Here is a 6,463-nt window from a genome sequence, read left to right as displayed (position 1 = left end):
GGGTATTTTTTTTATGTAGACTTTTGTAATACCCAAAGAAAAGGTAAATATTATATATATATATATATATATATATATATATATATATATATATATATATATATATATATATATATTTTAATTTTATATATATTATTTTTCTTTTCTTTTTTCTTTTTCTTTTTTCTTTCTCCCTATTCTGCATATCTTCTCCCTCTCTCGTTCGCAAACCGTCGCCCCTTCCCTTCCGTTTTCTTTCCGCCGCAACCACCACCTCTATCTTCTTCGTCCCGCCCCAGCCAACCGCAGCCAGCCGCCGGTCCTTTCCTTTCATTTTCTTCTCCGCAGCCGCCCGCGGCCAGTCCAGATCTGCGTTGCAGTCGTCCCGCGCGCCGATCTGCCGTCTCCATCTCCGTTCGCGAAGCAAACTGCCGCCGCTTCGCCGAACCAACCGCACCTCTCTTTTCTCCTTCGGATCGAAACCGCTGTCCAGATCTGCATCACAACCGCCGCGAAGCAACCGTCGACCGGTTCGTGAAGCCAGCGCGCAACCTTCGTTCCAACCGCTGCACTGCCGCGATTCTCCGGCCAGTCTTCTTAGCCGACCGCTGACCGACCCACACTTAGGATTTTGCTGCGAGTCGACAGTCGTGCGTTGAGGTGTTGGGATAACTAAATTCACAACCAATTTGTGAATTGTTGAGGGTTCAGTTCGCCAATATTCGGTAAGTTTGGGAATTTACATATGGAGTAATTTGAAAGGTTTGAAACTATTTAGAAATGTTGATTTTATGATTATGTTTAGGATTTGATTTCATTGGAATAGATTGAAGAATTTGCATAGAAATCGGGATTTTCTACTGGACTCAATTGTGATGTGAACTGTGATTGTGAACTGTATGTGTGTTGAATGTATACTGTGGGCTGACTGAAAATATATATGAATGTATATGAATTGAAGTAAGACTTGACGTCGAATGTATATCGTGATTGTCATGGAATCTATATATAAAGTGTGTATGTGGACAGGACGGAGATTGTAGATTGTGTTTGTATGAGATGCAGATGTGAATCTTGTGATTTTCGTTTAGATTGGGTGTACGTTACGTTAAAGTATGACTGTGTGCTGATGAACTGAGGGGTGCATTGACTGTATAGTTGATTGACTGATGTATTAGCATGTTATTGACAGACATATGACTGAAGTAAAATAAGTTGACTGTTAGGACGTTGAAAGAAAGAAATTTGTGACTTGAAGTAACTGAAAGATGGATTGAATGGAATGAGGGGAAAATTATTAGTTTTATTGGGATGTATACCTTGTAGGTGTCCCTCAGGATCACCAATTTATTTTGCACCTTCGGGAGCATTAGACTGATATGTGTTTCTGCAGAACACTAACTGATATTACGTCCTTGGGACGTTAGACTGAAATGTGTATCCTACGGGATCAAAGACTGTGACGTACAGGGTGTCCCAATAGATCGTTAATAATTTATTTTCCCTGACGGGACCAGTAGAGGGTCTCTTACTGAGTATTTAAATACTCACCCTTCTTATGTTTAATTTTCAGGCAAAGGTAATAAAGGCGGCAAACAGGCGAGGGACAGGAAGGAAGCGTGATGCCATAGGAAACGTGTTTTTGCTTCCGCTTATGGGTTCTTGTGAGGTTTAAAATGAATTGAAATTTAGTTTACAAACGTTTGTTGTAAATAGTATTATTCTATGTTTTCTTGAATGTTTAAAAATCAGGCCTGACTTGAAGATGTTTTTTTTTTTTTTTAAAATTTGCTTACGTTTTGTTTTATATTAATCAAAGTCTTTATTTGTTAAAAATTAACGATCTCGACTTACTTAGAAAAGTTGGGTCGTTACAACTTTCTTTTTATTAAAATTGCTTAAAATACAATTTGAGAGTATTTCAATAGCTTTCAAAGAGTTGTCAAACACTTGTAGTTTTTCTAAAATAACATATTTTCAAAATTAATTACTGTAATAGTTAAACAAAAGATTCTTTCCCTTAGAACTTTTAAAGTTTGTCTAGTTACCTCTTAAACCTTTCAATTGTTTAATAGGTCTTTCAATTTTATGTTTTAAGTGTCTATAAATTTTGATTTTTTTTTATTTGTTAGATATAAATCTGAAGAAATGAATAAAGTAGATTTGTAAGTTTAAAATAGTTTAAAAGTTGAGAAATTAAATTTGTAGTTTAAAAAGTTGCAGTAAATAGTTTGTGTTAAGTCGGGTTGTGATATTTTATTTATTTATTTTAATAATAGAAGAGAGGGAGACAAAAACTGCAAACTGAAGGGAGAAGAAGCGGTGGCTGAATTTGTATATTTCTCCTTTCTTTTCAATTTGAGAAATTTCTTTGCAATTCACTTTGAAAAGGAAATGAATTGTAACGACCCAACTTTTCTAGGTAAGTCGAGTCATTAATTTTTGACAAAGACTTTGGTTGATAAAAATGAAACGTAAGCCAATTTAAAAACAACTTTAAGTCAGGTCTGATTTTCTAATATAAAAAAAAAAACTTAAAAATAATACTATTTACAAATAAAAGTTTTGTAAAACTAAATTTCAATACAACATTTAAACCTCAAAAGAAACCATAAGCGGAAGCAAAATGACACGTTTCCTATGGCAATCACGCTTCCTTCCTGCCCCTCGCCGATTTGCCACCTTTATTTCCTTTGCCTGAAAATTAAACATAAGAAGGGTGAGTATAACAATACTCAGTAAGAGACCCTCTACTGGTCCCGTCAGGGGAAAATAAATTGTTAACATTCTATTGGGACACCCTGTACAGTCGCAGTCTTGTGATCCCGTAGGATGCACATTTCAGTCTAACGCCCCGAGGGGCGTACATATCAGTCTAGTGTTCTGCCAGAAACAACATATCAGTCTAATGCCCCGAAGGTGCAGAATAAATTGGTGTCCGTGGGACCCCTACAAGGCACACATCCCAATAAATTTAACAATTTTCCCTCATTCCATTCAATCCATCTTTCAGTTAATTCAAAATATAAAGTTCTTTCTCTCAACGTCCTAACAGTCAACTTATCTCACTTTAGTCATATGTCTGTCAATAACATACTAATACGTCAGTCAATCAAACTATACAGACAATACACCCCTCAGTTCACCAGCACACAGTCATACTTTAGCGTAACGTACACCCAGTCTAAACGACAATCACAAGTTCAAATTTGCATCTCATACAAACACAATCTACAATTTTCGTCCTGTCCACATCCACACACATATATATATTCCAAGACAATCACAATATGCATTCAACACTAATTCTACTTCAATCCATATGTGTATTATATTTTAGTCAATCCACAGTATACATTCAACACCGAATCTACATCCATACGTGTATATATATATATCATCTCAACATCTTTACTCAGTCAGAGACAATCATACAGACATACAATTCACAATCATAAGTGAGTCCAGTAGAAAATCCCTTACCTCAAAGTTAGGGAAGCTCCTTAATCAACTAACGTCCTCGAAACAATCCTAAGCAATACAATACAAAAATTCGATTACTTTCAAGATACATATCTCACTTACTTTCCTCAACGTAAGTTCCAACTCACCGAAGTATTGGCGAACTGAACCCTCAACAATTCATATATTGGTTGTGAATTTAAGGGAGCCCAACGTTACTCCAACACCTCAACGCACGACTGTCGAACTCGCAGCAAAAATCCTAAGTGTGGGTCGGTCAGCGGTCGGCCAAAGGAGACGTGGCGGCTGCCTCAAAATCGATCGACGATCTGACGCGGCGACCGGGCTTCACAAGATGTATGCATCGACGGCTTCACGGAGGTGAAGACAGACGCGGTCGAGAGTCGCGCGGCAGTGCAGAAAACAGAGGAGAACGAAATGGGCGGCGGCTGGAAACAGAGGTTGCGCGGCAGGGCTTCACGAACCGGCCGACGGTTGCAGCGACGGATCTGGGTTACTGCGAACTGCAAGGGTGAAGCACGAGCGGCAGCGAGGACCTGGACGGCTCGGCAATGCAGATCTGGACGACGGTTGTGAGTGAATGGGCGCGGCGGTTTCGATCCGAAGGAGAAAAGAGAGGGTGGCGGTTGGGTTCGGCTTCGGTGAATGGAGACGGAAACAGACGAACGGAGAGTCACGCGGACGACTGCTGCAAGGTTGCTTCGCGAACGGAGATGGAGAACGGAAGGGAGGGTCGCGGCGCTGGCGGAAGAAGAAAAGGGAAAAAAGAAATTTTCATTTTCTTTTTTTTTTTATTTAAAAAATATATAAAATAAATATAATAAATATAAAATATATATATATATATTTAAAATTTTCATTTTCTTTTCTTTTATAATAAAATGTAAAATAAATATAATAATAAAAATATAATTAAATACATATACATATTTAATTATATTAATACATTTTCAAATCTTCTTTTCCCCTTCAACATATTTAAAAAAAAAATCTTGAACAAATCGAAATAATTCTCTCAAAATAATTTACCTTCAAGTTTGGGGCGTTACATGAATATTTCTCCCTCAGGCTTATCTCTCTCTTCTTCTCAATTTATTTTTTTTTTCTGTGTGCTTCTCACAGTGTATGCATAATCTCTCTTTCATTTTGATCTTCATCTCCATTTCAAATATCTCCCACACAAAGAACAAAGAAATGAGTAAAGTAACTGAGAGAGCATTTTGTTTTTCCCTTCATATGGTTGGTTACTTTTTGTCAATTAAATGAAAAGTGAAGAATAAGATAAGATTTTCTTTACCCATTTGCCATCATCATCAAAGCTATTTACCTCATTTTTGTTCACACACACACAACTTCATTTTGTTGGATTACACTCATTTGAGAAAATAGCAAAATTTTATTAGAAGAATAGCAAACATGAGCATTTCACGTGTTTTGAATTTTCATTAACCCTAAAATCTCCTCGCCTGCTTTTTAGTTAAACTGTAACTAATTTTGAAATATGCAAAATTTTAGCATAAATATTGATTTTCTCCTACATTATCTTAACACACTTTTTTTCCTCCAAATATTGGATTTGTATCAAATCTTTATTTTCAAATTTTACTTTATCCAAATTTTCATTTTTCAAAATTTCATCGTTATTCTACTTTTATTTTTGTATTTCATATATATATATATATATTTATAATATTTAATCTTATTTTTTCTCTTTTCCTATTCATCTTCTTCCTTTCTCTTCCTCTTCAACCTACGGCCACACCACCGTCTCTTTTCTTCCTTCTCTTTTCATTCTCCAATCAACTTCATCACCGTCTTCCACCTACACGCGAACGTCAAGCAAATTTTGTCCTATCGTCGCATCACCGTTAGACCGAGTCACTCCGGTTCCGTCACGCATGTATGTTTAGATTTGAATTGTTCGGTTATTTGTTGCACCGATCCGTCTCCGTTAGAATTTGATTCTCCACAATTTGGGTAAGTTATGGAATTTACATATAGAGTGAATTGAATGGATTAAATTGTTTGTAGAAGTGATTGATTTCTCTTCAATTATGTTTAGGTCGGTTCGTTGCACTTTAGTTTGAAAAATAAGCTTAAGTAAGGTTATAAGGTAAGGGATTCTCTACTATTGGACTCACCTATAGTTCTGAATTGTGTTGTCTGTATAGTTACCCCGATTGAGTAAAGATGTCGAAACGATTGGGACGGAACCAAGAAACCGAGTCAAGGGCATCACCGTTCGGCTTTTGTGGGCAAGACTCTTCGAGATCACTCAAATCGGACCGTCCAGTGGTTAGATGTGAACTTTCGAGGCCTCCGACCCCGTTCTGAGTCCGTCGTTCCTTTCTAGGTCATTGTGCCTTTCTTCGACGTTTTGGGACGGAACCAAGAAACCGAGTCTGGGGCACCGTTCGGCTTTTGTCGGCAAGAAACTTTGAGATCACTCAGCATCAGACCGCCCAGTGGTTAGATGTGAAGTTTCGAGGCCTCCAACCCCGTTTTGAGTCCGGCCGTTCCTTTCTAGGCCATTGTGCCTTTCTTCGACGTTTTGGGACGGAACCAAGAAACTGAGTCTAGGGCATCATCGTTCAGCTTTTGTGGGCAAGAAACTTCGAGATCACTCAGAATCAGACCGTCCAGTGGCTAGATGTGAACTTTTGAGGACTCCGACCCCTGTCTGAGTCCGGTCGTTCCTTTCTAGGCCATTGTGCCTTTCGTCGGCGTTTTGGGACGGAACCAAGAAACCGAGTCTGGGCCATCACCTTCCTTTTGTGGGCAAGAAACTTCAAGATCACTCAGAATACGACCGCCCAGTGGTTAGATGTGAACTTTCGAGGCCTCCGACCCCGTTCTGAGTCTGGTCGTTCCTTCCTAGGCCATTATGCCTTTCTCCGGCGTTTTGGGACGGAACCAAGAAACTGAGTCTAGGGCATCACCGTTCGCCTTTTGTGGTAAGAAACTTCGAGATCACTAAGAATCGACCGCCCAGTGGCTAGAT

At 38.5% G+C, this 6,463-nt stretch overlaps 1 long non-coding RNA gene across 1 annotated transcript; it reads right to left on the bottom strand.

Moving 5' to 3' along the window:
- Positions 1-3,317: 3,317 nt before the first annotated feature.
- Positions 3,318-3,664, bottom strand: LOC116405972. The gene is made up of 2 exons (XR_004219054.1): positions 3,591-3,664; positions 3,318-3,510 (listed from the first exon to the last, which is right to left on the bottom strand). It is a non-coding gene; the product is annotated as an uncharacterized LOC116405972 (long non-coding RNA).
- Positions 3,665-6,463: the final 2,799 nt, after the last annotated feature.

Source organism: Cucumis sativus, unplaced genomic scaffold (assembly GCF_000004075.3).
Source record: "Cucumis sativus cultivar 9930 unplaced genomic scaffold, Cucumber_9930_V3 scaffold52, whole genome shotgun sequence".
In the NCBI taxonomy this organism is placed as follows: domain Eukaryota; kingdom Viridiplantae; phylum Streptophyta; class Magnoliopsida; order Cucurbitales; family Cucurbitaceae; genus Cucumis; species Cucumis sativus.
The sequence above is the reverse complement of the archived record's forward strand: the minus strand, read 5'-3'. Positions and strand labels throughout refer to the sequence as shown.